The sequence below is a fragment of the Hypanus sabinus genome, chromosome 1, assembly GCF_030144855.1.
Source record: "Hypanus sabinus isolate sHypSab1 chromosome 1, sHypSab1.hap1, whole genome shotgun sequence".
Taxonomy (NCBI): domain Eukaryota; kingdom Metazoa; phylum Chordata; class Chondrichthyes; order Myliobatiformes; family Dasyatidae; genus Hypanus; species Hypanus sabinus.
Window position 1 is genome coordinate 191,473,015 of NC_082706.1, and position 13,598 is coordinate 191,486,612.

At 40.9% G+C, this 13,598-nt stretch overlaps 1 protein-coding gene across 2 annotated transcripts in view; it reads left to right on the forward strand.

Moving 5' to 3' along the window:
- The window catches only part of rbbp8 (retinoblastoma binding protein 8), a 141,811-nt gene that overhangs the window by 37,939 nt on the left and 90,274 nt on the right, over positions 1–13,598 (forward strand). Inside the window, exon 1 of one of the 2 annotated variants that reach the window (XM_059983872.1) lies at positions 622–729. The exons of the other annotated variant lie outside the window; for it this stretch is intronic. The gene's annotated coding sequence lies outside the window, so the exon portion shown is untranslated. Of the gene's footprint in view, positions 1–621; positions 730–13,598 lie in introns of those variants that run through there. 2 annotated transcript variants of the gene reach the window in all.

Consider the following 13,598-nt stretch of genomic DNA (forward strand, 5'->3'; position numbering starts at 1 on the left):
CTGCTTCAATCTGAGGTTCCCACCTGATTTGATCCCAGTACCTAAGTAAAACAAGGTAAGTTAATAACTACTACTGTGTGGCATTAACATCCACCATCTTAAGTTGCTTTAAAGATTGGTCATGACACTTTTATTAATGCCACTTCCCAGAAACCTCGACCCACTACAATTCAACTACCATGAAAAGAAATCTATGGCAGATGTTATTTACCTAGACCCACACTCACCTGTGAAGCATCTGATCAGTAAAGACACCTACATTTTAGATTATTGTTTGTCAACTAGAGCTTCATCTTAATTACTATAATTTCAAGCAAACTCATCTCCAAACTTCTAGAACTGGTGGGACTCAGTGTGTCCCTTTGTAACTGGATCCTTGACTTCCTGATCAACAGATCAGTATCAATATGGATATGCAGCAACACTTCCACCACGGTTATTCTCAACAATAGTGCTGGGTCCTCAGACCCCTTCTCAGAATTGTGTGTCCAGATTCGGCTTTAATTTCATCTTCAGGTTTGCGCATGATACCACCAATCTCTCCCTATAGCATACACCCTCTTATCAGGATTGATAAACCACTTTTGTGCTCTCTCTAAAGCCTTGACATTCTTCCTATAGCGGGACAATCAGAACTGAATGCAATACTCCAGATGCAGGCCAACTAAAGTTTTATAAAGCATCAAGATAACTTCCCAATGCTTGAACTCAAGTTCTTGACTGATAAAGGTAAGAATGCCATAAACCTTTTTTACCACACAATCAACCTGTGTAGATACTTTCGAGGAACTATGAATCTGGACCTCAAGATCTCTCTGTACATTAGCACTGTTAAGGGTTTTGCCTTTAAGAGTATACTGTCTTTTTACTTTTGATCTTCAAATGTGCTCACGTCATATTTGGCTGGGTTAAAATCCATCTGCCATTGCTCTGCTCATATCTGCAACTGATCTATATCCTTTGCCAGTTTTCTATGCTATCCGTTGCCCCACCAATCTTCATATCTTCTCAAAACTTACTAACTGCCACACCCCGGATTCAATCTACATTTACGTCCATGTCATTTATATATATCATGAACAGCAGTCATATCAGTGCAGATCCATAGATGCAGGAACAAAATTAGGCCATTTGGCCGATTGAGTACAGTCGACCCTCCTTATCCACAAATTCCGCATGCACGAATTCAACCGACCGCGAAAACCTGGAAGTGCTCTTCTAGCGCTTGTTGTTCGAGCATGTACAGACTTTTTTTTCATGTCATTATTCCCTAAACAATGCAGTATAACAACTATTTTACATAGTATTTACATTGTATTAGGTATTATAAGTAATCCAGAGATGATTTAAAGTACATGGGAGGATGTGTGTGGATTATTGTGGATCGGGATTGAAAAAAATCAGAAGTTCTTTTACTAAGTAAGTTGAAACAGGGACATCCGGTATTATTTAGCATCAGTTAGTCAAACATTTGTCTTAGTATATAGTATGTAATTTTCCTTTCTATGCATATAAAACACTTAAGAGTGTATGTTTCAGTGCCGGGCTCGGGAACAGAAGTTCCCGAGTTTGATTCAGTGTCAGACCGCTCCCGACTGCGCTCTCCACCGTGCCGGGTTGATGTGGAAGATCAAAAACCCAAAACCCCAAAAGCCAGTAACTAAACCACTGCGTTGCTTAGTAATAATTGTAGCTTTCATCGAGGCAGAGCCTTTCTCACTTTATCTGTTAAAATTGTTACGATCGTTGAGCGACGTAGCCTAACACTTTTCCAATGACCGATGGCGTTTCACCTCTTTCCGAACGCTTTATTTTCAATCGTGATTGTGATTATTTTCGTGAACAGAAACACTGCAGATTCAGAGCTCTGTCGCCGGGTCCCAATGTCTACCGCACTGAGACAGGTTAAATAAGGTCTGGGGTTCCGCTGGGTCTGGGGTTCATCGCACTGAGACAGTTTGAATAAGGGACTTGAGCATCCGTGAATTTTGGTATCCGCGAGGCGTTCCAGAACCAATCCCTCGTGAATAAGGAGGGCTGACTGTATGTTCCACAATTTTACCATTGCTGATTTATTATCCGCTTTAACCCCATTCTCAATCCCTTTTTCCCATAACTTTTGACAACCCTACTAATCAAGAATCTATCAACCTCCACTTTAAATATGTCAAATGACTTGGCCTCCACAGCCATCTGTGGCAATGAATTCCAAAGATTCACCACACCCATACTACATAAATTCCTCTTTGTCTCCATTCTAAAGGGACATCCTTGTATTCTGAGGCTATGCCCTTGGGTCTAAGACTCTCCCACTAAAGGAAACATCTTCTTCACGTCCACTCTCCCCAGGCTTTTCAATGTTCTGTAGGTTTCAATGTGATTTCCCCCCCCCCCCCCATTCTTCTAAACTCCAATGAGTATGAGCCTAGAGCCATGAAATGCTCCTCATACTTCAACCCTTTCATTCCTGAGATCATTCTTGTAAATGTCTTCTGGATCCTCCATTGCCAGCATATCCTTTCTTAGATAAGAGGCCCAAAACTGCTCCAATTGCAATCTGACCCAAGCCTTATAAAGCTCAGTATTATGTGCTTGCTCTTATATTCTAGTCCTCTTGAAATGAATGTCAACTTTGCATTGCCTTTCTTACTACCAACTCAACCTGCAAGTTAACCTTTAGGGACTTCGAATCAGAGTAAGTTTCATCAACCACTATCTTTAATCTTCAATGGGTAAGCCAGTTCTGAATCCAACCAGCCAATTCACCGTGGATCCTATGCATCTTAATCTTTTGGATGAGCCTCCCAAGAGGCATCTTGTCAAACACTTTACTAAAATCCATGTAGATAACATCCACAGTTTTACCTTCTTCAATCACCTTCGTAAAACTCAATCAACCTTAGTACGATGTGACTTGCCCTACACGTAGCTATACTTACTATCCTTAATTAGGCCACGGGTTTCCAAGTGTGTGTTTCTTTTAAAATGGGGTAACTGGCATGCTGGCTTGTTAGAAGTCTTGATCTCAGCCCAGTGCAAGGGGAAAGGAAGATAACTAGAGTCTGGACTCTTGGTGCACAGATGATAACATTTGTATGAGTGGTCACAATTGTAGGTGCCACCTGACGTGTATGAGTTTGTTGTCTCAGATGTGGGCACAGGCACGAGTACATTTGTCCACTCCTCCATTCTCACTCTCACCATGCTGTTCTATCTACATTCCAGTCTTGGACTCCCTTCTCTGGCAGTACACTTGGTCCACGTTCCCCCCAGTTTTAGACACTCACTGGGATGAAAACAGGAAGATTTTAAAGAAGTCCTTACTAGCGTCATCCTCAATTTAAGGGTGGGAAACTATTTATTATAAGACCACAGGACATAGGAACAAAATTAGGTATTCAGCCCTTGAGTCTGCTCAACCATTGCATCGTGGCTGACTTACTACTTTTTTCAACCCCGTTCTCCTGAATCCTCCCCATAACCTTTGATTATCTGACTAATCAAGAACTATCAACCTCCACTTTAAATATATGTGGCAATTAATTCCACAGATAACTACTCTCAAGCTATTCCTCATCTCTGTTCTATATTGGATGTCTCTCTGTTCCGACACTGTGCCCTCTGGTCCTTGACTCACTCAGCTTCTCCACATCCACCCTAACTAGCCCTTCCAATATTCAATGGGTTTCAGTGAGATTCCCCCCTCATTCTTCAAAACTCCAGTGAGTATAGGCCTAGAGCAGGCATGGGCAAACTACGGCCCGCGGGCCATATGCGGCCCGTTAAGCTTTTTAATCCGGCCCGCAGAACTTGATGAAATTATATTAATAAACCTTGTTAACATTTTTTCCCCGCAATTCTGGCGTTTTCCCAATAGATGACGCACTCTATATACATTTGTGGCGACCCATTTCCTGGCACATCCGAACCGGCTCACAATTAGCCAGTGTTCCGGCTAAGGGAGATAGCCTGCGGGGATTTGCGAGCACAGAGCTTTGGAGCCTCTGCGCCACGGGGGGCAGGTTGAGGGAGGCTTAAAAGTGAGGCTGGGGATTTCGAATAAAGTTTTTTTCTTCGACTGCAGTTACCGACTCCGTGTCGAAATTTTAGCGCTGCATGTAGCACACCACTACACATTGACCTTTGTTGAGGTGTAGCGTATTACTCCACATTTGCGCTTTACTCTTTATTCGGCTCGACCTATTTGTGTGAACAGGCGTTCAGCGTCATGAACATCAACAAAGCCAGCCGCAGATCCAAGTTAACTGACCAACACCTCAGATCCATCCTGAGAATCGCCACAACAAAACTAAATCCAGACTTTGATGCGCTGGCTAAAAAGGGAGACCAACAACACTGTTCCCACTGAAATTAAAAATCAGTTTCTTCGTTGTGTTATGTAAAAAATGCATTTGAAAATATTTTTTTTCAATAAGCCTTACATGTTACATGTCATTTCTGTTAAGTGATGGTCATGAGTAGTGCGCAGGCACGTACTTTCTCAAAATAAAAAATGCGCTTCAGATCAAATAACACGCTCCGCATACTGGCGCGCTGTCACTGTTCTCTCCTTGTGCTGGTCGTTGTTGAGTTTTGGCACAGGGGACAATTGAATAAGAAGGAGCAGGACAAGTAGACCTGCATCTCCTACCGTTTTTGAAATACAGACAGTCAGGAGGAGAGTGATGATGATAATATCTTGAAGGATAACAGAATTTTCAGTGCTTTAAAATAATAACTGTTACTATTAAAAATAGCTGTATTTTATTCATTTAATTTTCAGTGTTTTAAAAGTTATTTCAATAAATAGCTAAATACCATGGGACTTCAAAGACAGATATTTTGTTGTAATGCATTTGTTCATTTTCAGTTGAAATTAAAGCACATGTTTTCTACATATCCCATGATATTTTATTTTCTCTTATGAGGTGTATTACCAAAACACTGCATCCATCTGCTCCTGGTCCGGCCCCCCTGTCAAATTTTAGAACCCTTTGTGGCCCACAAGTCAAAAAGTTTGCCCACCCCTGGCCTAGAGCCTCGAAACACTCGTCATACTTTAACCCTTTCATACCTGAAAATGAAAGGATTAGTGTATGAGGAGTGCTTGATGGCTCTGGGCCTGTAGCTGTCCAGAGTTTAGAAGATTGAGTGGGGGGGGGGCGCAATTCAATCCGCCAGCTCCCACAGAGCAATGTATTAATGATCGGTTCATCTGTTTCTGTGGGAGAAAAAAAATCTTTCGGAAGGACACTGAAAATCTGCCATATGATCTTTACCTCCTATCAAAGGAGATTATGGGACACGTTTATCAAATGGCACCATCTCATTGCACCACACTGAAATGGAACATCAGGGAATAACCCTAAATCTTGTGCTTCAGTTATGAATGAGACTTGTACCCACAGTTTCTTATTCAACCAAGATTTCCAAAAGCTAAAATATGCTGAAACCCTCCAATGGAACTTATTACTTTGCACCAGAAGTTCATTATTGCTGAGGCTACAGAAAAAAATGTATGTTTATCCTCGTGTCAAAATCAATTGAACAGGTGGAGTCATGAGCCACAGGTAAGTTTCGAACTCTAAGCATTACCCAGTAATATTTGTTTTTAGAGTGAAAAACAAAATAAAGTGAAAAGGTGAGAGCTGAGTCTATGTGCCTGGAATACTTCACAATTGAATAAAGATACTAAATCACTGTAAAACAAACCTAAAGATCCAAGGCAAAAGTTGAAGTTTGATTCATGTTGATAAGATTCTCTTTGAAGTGAACTCAAGTGCAGAAAGTGAACGAGGACAATGGATCAATGTAAGTCATGTTCTTTTTAAAAAAATAGCTTACATGGATAGTTTTTATCCCCTAGGGTAGTATTTGGGTAAATGGAGAGTAAACAGAGAGCTATGGTGCAGAATCATGCAATCGGTATTAAAGTGGTATCTGCATATTTACAAGGTAATTAACTCTGAGCTAAGGCACTAACAACGTTTATCTCCTCCATGACATCCGCTCTAAAGGTTATTTTTCTGAGGAAATGTGAGTGCATTTTAAAGGCTTACCAAAGAATAAAAAGTCTTTTGGTTTTATCATATAGTATTTCACTTTGTGTATTTCTCAGCTGAGGGATGAGAATAACTGAGTAACCATGTTTCATATTCAATATGAGTGATTAGTTCAACCTCATCAGCTTAAATGAATTGTATTTGAGTGATAAGCCAACCTATGTGGAAACAGTGAATGGAACAGTATTCTTCACCATGAAGGATATTATGTGGGTCTGCACCTTAATACCATGTATGTGTCAATAGATTCTAAGGCTGTCTTGATGATTGCAATAATTAAAATCATAACATGGAAGATCAGTTAAATTTCTAAATTAGGAGACACAGGACTGCACTGCCCGGGAAATGGGGTTGAGGAGGAGGAAGAAATGATCAGTCATGATTAAATGGCAGAGCAGACTCAATGGGCCAACTAGCCTAATTCTGCTCCTATGTCTTATGGTCTTATGGACTGCATATTGCTGGAAATCTGAAGCAACAAACAAAAAGTTAGAGGTACTCAACGGCTTGGGAGAAAAAGAGGATAAAAATAGGGAAGGTCTGAGGGGAGTGCCTACCAGAAGGTAAAGAAGTTGATGTTCATCAAGTCAAGTTGGAGACTATCAACGTGGAATATGTGGTGCTACATCCTGCGTGGATCTTTGGTAACCAGTGCTGTTTCCAGGCATCTGTTCTGGGTGACCCCTGCTCTTTGTGATTTTATAAATGACTTGGATGAGGAAATGGTAGGGTTAATAAGTTTGCAAATGATTATTAAGTTTGCTGGAGTTGTAGAAGATTGTCATAGGCTCAAGGAGACTTAGGCTGGATTTGAAGTGGCAGATAGAGTTCAATCTGAAAAAGTGTGAAGTAATACATTTTGGGAGGTTGAACTTGAAAGCAGAATATGGGGATAATGGCAGGATTCTTAGCAGTGTGGAGGAACAGGGGAAATCTACATCCGAGAATTATAGGAAGGACATGGAAGCTGTAGAGAGGATGCAGAGGAGATTTTCCAGTTGAGTAAGCTAGGGCTTTTCTCTTTGGAGTGAAGGAAGATGAGAGACAACTTGATAGAGGTGTAGAAGATGATAAAAAGCACAGATTGAACAGATAGCCAGAGATATTTTCCCAGGACATTTATAGGTCATAAAAGAGCATAACTTTAAGGTCATTGGAGGAAAGTATAGGGGGATATGTCAGAGTTAAGTTTTTTTTATGCAGAGTACTGAGTGCATGGAACGCAAGGCAGGTAAACTAGGGGCATTTAGAAAACTCAGGTGCATCAATGATAGAAAAATTGTGGGCACATAAGATTTGATTGATCTTTGAGTAGATGGGTAGATTAAATGTTTGGCACGGTATTTTGGGCTGAAGCCCTGCACTGTGCTATAGTGTTCTATGTTCTTTATCTACCAGCCCTCTCAGTCATTTCTCTTTCCCCTCTCCACTGACACATTCTTTATGCTGGTTCTCCCCCTTCTCTCCCCCCCCCCATCTTCTTCCCTTTTGTCATTGTGTCCGCTCCTATCAGATCAGATTCCATTTTCTTCAGCATTTTATCACTTTCACCCATCACCTCTTAGATTCTTACATCACTCACCTTTGCTCCCACCACTTCACCTGCCTGTTAACTCACCAGCTCTTGCTCCTTTTTATACTGACTGCCCTCTTTCCGGTCCTGAAACTTCAACTGTGCATTTCCCTTCATGACTACTGCCTGATCTGCTCAATTTACAGAATTAAACTGATAAATTGGTTTATTATTGTCACATGTGTCAAGATACAGTGGAAAAACTTGCCTTCCTTTCCATTCATACAAATAAGTTCATTACAACAGTGCATTGAGTAGTACAAGGTAAAACAATAACTCAGTGCAGAATAAGGTGTTATGGTTACAGAAAACATGCAGTGCAGGTAGACAAGAAGGTGAAGGTTCATAACAAGGTAGTTTGTGAAGTCATGCTTGTTACCCGGAAGGATATCTTTCTGAACTTGTACTGTGCATAACCATTTGATTAGCACCTACTCTATCACCCTAATTGTTATTTTGCTCAATTTACATGTGAATTAGAGCTGCAGTTTATAAGCTACTGTTTAGGAGATTTACAATGACAAGTGTGTAGTAAGGGCCTCGAAGAATCACCCCAACTACAAACTGTTCCAGCTGCTACCATCCGGGAACTGGTACCGCAGCATTAAAGCCAGGACCAACAGGCTGTGGGAGAGCTTATTCCACCAGGCCATCAGACTGATTTATTCATGCTGATACAATTGTATTTCTGTTATATTGACTGCCCTGTTGTACATAATATTTATTATAAATTACTATAAATTGCACATTTAGACAGATGTAATGTAAAGATTTTTACTCATGTATATGAAGGGTGTAAGTAATAAAGTCAATTCAATTCAAGCTTACTTGCAGTTATTTAGTTTCCTCTGGCAGAATTTCCCAAGGCCACAAACTTTACTCGCATAAACATCAGAACTCGCCAACCTGCATCCTCAACCATCTTGACTGAAAAAATATATTTCATCTCAGCAGGATCTAAATCCTGGAATTTTCTACCTGACTGCATTATAGAATTACTTTCATCAAAAGGAATGGAGCAGTTCAAAAAGGGTCACCACTACTTTTGGAAAATGTACTGTCCATGCCAACAAAAACAAAAGAATAAATGTTGTCCAACACAGGGCAAAAAAGGACCCCCTAATGAAGAGATCCTATTTGTTGGTAACCTGATAAATCAGCAGCACAGTGGCCTAGCTAATAGGACTGCTGCATCTCAGTGCCAGAAGTTTGGGTTCAATCTGGACCTTGGCTTCTGTATGCATTGAGTTTGCATGTTCTCCCTTTGACAGAGAAAGTCTGTCAAAGTTTTCATCCCAACCACCAAAGATGTGCAGGTCAGTAGGTTAAAGGGTCACGGCAAATTTTCGTGGTGTGTAGGTAATGTTATGGGTGGGGTTTGATAGAATGTAGGGAGAATGGGATTAGTGGAAATGGGTGGTTGATTGGCAGCTTGGTCTCGTAGATTTGAAGGGCCATTGCTGGACCTTTCTCTGACTTACTGCAGATCCCATTGCAAACCAGATGAGTCCTTCTACATTCCAATCTAAACATCAAAATAATAGACTAATAATCACTAGAAGAGTTCAACTAGTTTCTAACAGGTCCACCTGGATTAATTATAACATGATTGAATTCCTGATCTATTTAACTAAATGGCTTGTTTATTCCCTGAGGTGTGGAAGCTCACTTGAGGGACTCTGACCTGTGCACAGGACATTCTTGTTAAGAGCAATGCTCTTTCTCAATCAGATTGGGATGTATTAGGCACAGTGAGTTGGAAAACACATTGGGGGTTAACTTCTGAAAAGCAGCAAAGTCTGCACTTGCTCAAGAATTAAAAGACTCTGGTGAAGCTCAGAGTTCAGTTCATGTTTTAGACATTGTACCAATTATCGCTGCATACCAATCATTTCAAGGTAGATAATTGGAAAAACTTGACGACACATGTACCATACTTCACTCTGTTCATAACAATTGGATATTATCTCTGTGTCTTTCTTTCATGTGCTGTCAGTGTTTTCAATTTGTTTGGAGAACAGGCAATGTAAAGATGTTTTGTCACATTTGAGTCCCTTTTTCAGAGGTGCCATTATAGGTACAGACCAAGCAAGAGGGGAGAGTCTTGAGATTCTTAACATTGGAAGTAGTGTAAACACTATCCAAGCAACAAAATATCTGTTGTAGCAGTTACAATAGTTCACAGTCATGTGCATTGCTTGCTGCCTTGTCATTTTTGTTGGGAAAGTATCCCCTAGTGTTTTGCAGCAGTTGTTTGCCTAATATATTGACATAAATTGTCCAACATAGAATTACCTGGTGATAGTTTGTAGAGGATACACAATCCAAGTAGCTTCTGTAGCATTGTGACTCAAATTTGCATGTTTTATGATGCTCTGTTCCTTAATGGAGGATGTTAATGACTTGAGAAAAGACTGTGACAAGGCAAAAATCAAACAATATGAAAACAAGGTAAAGTCCTGCTGAAAAGTCTCGGCCCGAAATGTCGACTATGCTCTTTTTACTCTTCTCCATAGCTGCTGCCTGGCCTGCTGAATTCCTCTAGCATTTTGTGTGTGTTGCTTGGATTTCCAGCATCTGCAGATTTTCTCTTGTTTGTGAAGACACATGTTTTGGTTTTCTGTTTATCATATTGATCATCCTGGTGCCTTTCATATTTGATAATGCAAGTGTCAGTGTCCCAGCTGTGTCGCTTGTATGATTAATGGAAAGGTACTGTGGAAGTGACCTCGTGACCCAAGTAAGAGTTTTGCCCAAGCTTCTGTCCCCTGCCGATCAGGGAGACATAGTAGCATAGCAATTAGTGCAATCGCTTTACCTCACCAGCAATCGTTGATGGGGGTGTGATCCCCACTATTGCCTGTAAGGAGTTTGTACTTTCTCCCCATGACCGCATGGGCTTCCTCTGGGTGCTCTGCTTTCCTCCCACTTTTCAAAGATGTACCAGTTAGGGTTTGCCAGCTGTGGGCAAACTGTGTTAGTGCCAGAAGCATGTTGACACTTGTAGGCTGCCCCTAGTGCAATCCTTGCACTGTATGCATCCAGGAATTTAAATAGCAGTTCGTCATAGTTGTAAATCATAGTTCTTATCAGAATCTTTCAAAAGTTGACAATTTACACTGATTTTCTACAAGGATCATATTATACTTCATCCAAGGTATTTAATTTTTTGCATTAATGGATCAAGAATAAATCTCGTCTTTTAAGTGACATATGTAGAAATTATTTTGGGGTAGAGGGTAATGTGGTTTTTACATTGAACTATACGCTTGAAGGATGGTTAAATGATAACATATTTGTGCCAATGAGACTGATGCATTTGGCATTCAATTGAGGGCATAACTTCCAAAGTCCCTGCTGATATGTATGTAACCAATGAACACACCTGTCTGTCTCATGAATCAAGGAACTCTCACCACTCTGTCTCCTTTTTCCACCATGGCTGTTTGGTTGCTTTGTTGAGTATCTTTTAAGGATTGTCTTACTTCTCTGTTTGCTGTGCTGGTTGTGTTTTGATATATACACATTTGATCAATGTTGTAATTTTTGAAAGTGATCTAATCTGGAGGAGGTCGTGCAAAGCCTGCCAGACAATCATTTTTTTGTCAGTGGTTTCTGCAAAAACAGGAATTAGGAATCATTGTAGCAATCATGTCCCTAGACTTGGCAATGCAAGGAAGTTTTGAGTGTAACCTGATCATATTTTCGGTAGGTGTTAATGATGGTCCTCGATTTGGATTGCTACATCTGGTAGAACTCCTGATATATGGGTACACTTGCATGGAAATCTGTTTAATGTGGTCGTAAAGGATATATTTTAATGTGGGAGCACTGGACTTCATCCAAGCATATACAGATCTAGAAGGTGGAATATGGGTTAATGACAGGGTTTTGTTATCATGCGTCTGCAAATACTAACAGGATACTGAGGATTTAGACCAGAGTTGGGGTTAATTTGTATGGTTGCTGACAAGGGGGAATCTTATTAATAGCAGTATTGGTATAGCTGTTGTTTCTTTCTGGAGTGAGTGACCCATGGGTTGGGAGGAGTAGTGTTAATAAACAACAGAGCAGCTGTTTGCTCTGACAGTTGTTCTGTTGTCTGGGAATACTTGAACTGAAAGCCTCCAAATTTTAATCAGAATCAGGATTATTGTCACTGGCATGTATCATGAAATTCATTAACTTAGCAGCAGCAGTTCAATGCAATACATAATATTGAAAAAAAAGTAAATCGATTAGTGTATGTATGTGTGTGTGTGTGTGTGTGTGTATAGAGAGAGAGAGAGAGAGAGAGAGAGAAGATTGAAAATTGTGCAAAAAACCAGAAATAATATATATTAAAAAAGTGAAGTATCATTCAAGGGTTCAAAGTCCATTTAGGAATCAGATGGCAGAGGGAAAGAAGCTGTTCCTGAATCACTGAGTGTGTGCCTTCAGGCTTCTGTACCTCCTACCTGATGGTAACAGTGAGAAAAGGGCATGCCCTGGGCACTGGAGGTCCTTAATAATGGACCCTGCCTTTCTGAGCCACTGCTCCTGGAAGAATACCTAGGTACTTTATAGGCTACTACCCAAGATGGAGCTGACTAAATTTTCAACCTTCTGCAGCTTCTTTTGGTCCTGTGCAGCAGCCTGTCAGAATGCTCTCCATGGTACATCTATAAAAGTTTTTGAGTGTATTTGTTGATATATCAAATCTCTTCAAACACCTAATGATGTATAGTTGCTGTCTTGCCTTCTTTATAACTGCATGAATATTTTGGGACCAGGTTAGGTCCTCAGAGATCTTAACACCCAGGAATTTAAAACTGCTCACTTTCTCCACTTCTGATCCCTCCATGCGCATCAGTATATGTTCCTCCATCTTGCCCTCCCTGAAGACCACAATCAGCTCTTTCGTCTTGCTAACATTGAGTGCCAGGTAGTTGCTGCAACACCACTTCACTTGTTGGCGTATCTCCCTCCTGTACGCCCTCTCGTCACCATCTGAGAATCTACCACCAATAGTTGTATCATTAGCAAATTTATAGATGGTTTTTGAGCTATGCATAGCCACACAATCATGGGTATAGAGAGAGTAGAGCAGTGGGCTAAGCACACACCCCTGCGGTGTGCCAGTGTTGATCGTCAGCGAGAAGGATATGTTATCACCAATCCTCACTGATTAGGTTAGGAAGTTGAGGACCCAATTACAGAGCGAGGTACAGAGGCCCAGGTTCTGTAACTTCTCAATCAGGATTGTGGGAAAGATGGTACTAAATGCTGAGCTATAGTAGATGAACAACATCCTGACGTAGGTGTTTGTGTTGTCCAGGTGGTCTAAAGCCATGTGAAGAGCCATTGAGATTGCACCTGCTGTTGACCTACTGTGGTGATAGGCATATTGCAGTGGATCCAGGACCTTGGTGAGGCAGGAGTTCAGCCTAGTCATGACCAATCTCTCAAAGCATTTCCCCACTGTATATGTGAGTGCTACTGGGCGATAGTCATTAAGGCAGCTCACATTATTCTTAGGCACTTGTATAATTGTTGCCTTTTTGAAGCAAGTGGGAACTTCTGTCCATAGCAGTTAGAGGTTGAAAATGTCCATGAGTACTTCCACCAGTTGGTTGGCACAGATTTTCAGAGCCTTACCAGGTACTCCGTAGGCAGATCTTCTGCCTTGTGAGGATTCATTCTCTTTAAAGACAGCCTAACATCAGCCTCTGAGATGGAGATCACAGAGTCATCAGGTGCAGCAGGGACCTTCACAGCTGTAGTTACATTCTACCTTTCAAAGCAGGCATAGAAGGCGTTGAGTTCATCTGGCAGTGAAGCATCACAGCTATTCATGCTGTTGCTTTTTGCTTTGTAGGAAGTAATGTCTTTCAAACCCTGTCAGAGTTGATGTACATCCGAAGTCACCTTCAACCTCATTTGAAATTGTCTCTTTGCCCTTGAAATAGCCCTCTGCAAATCAT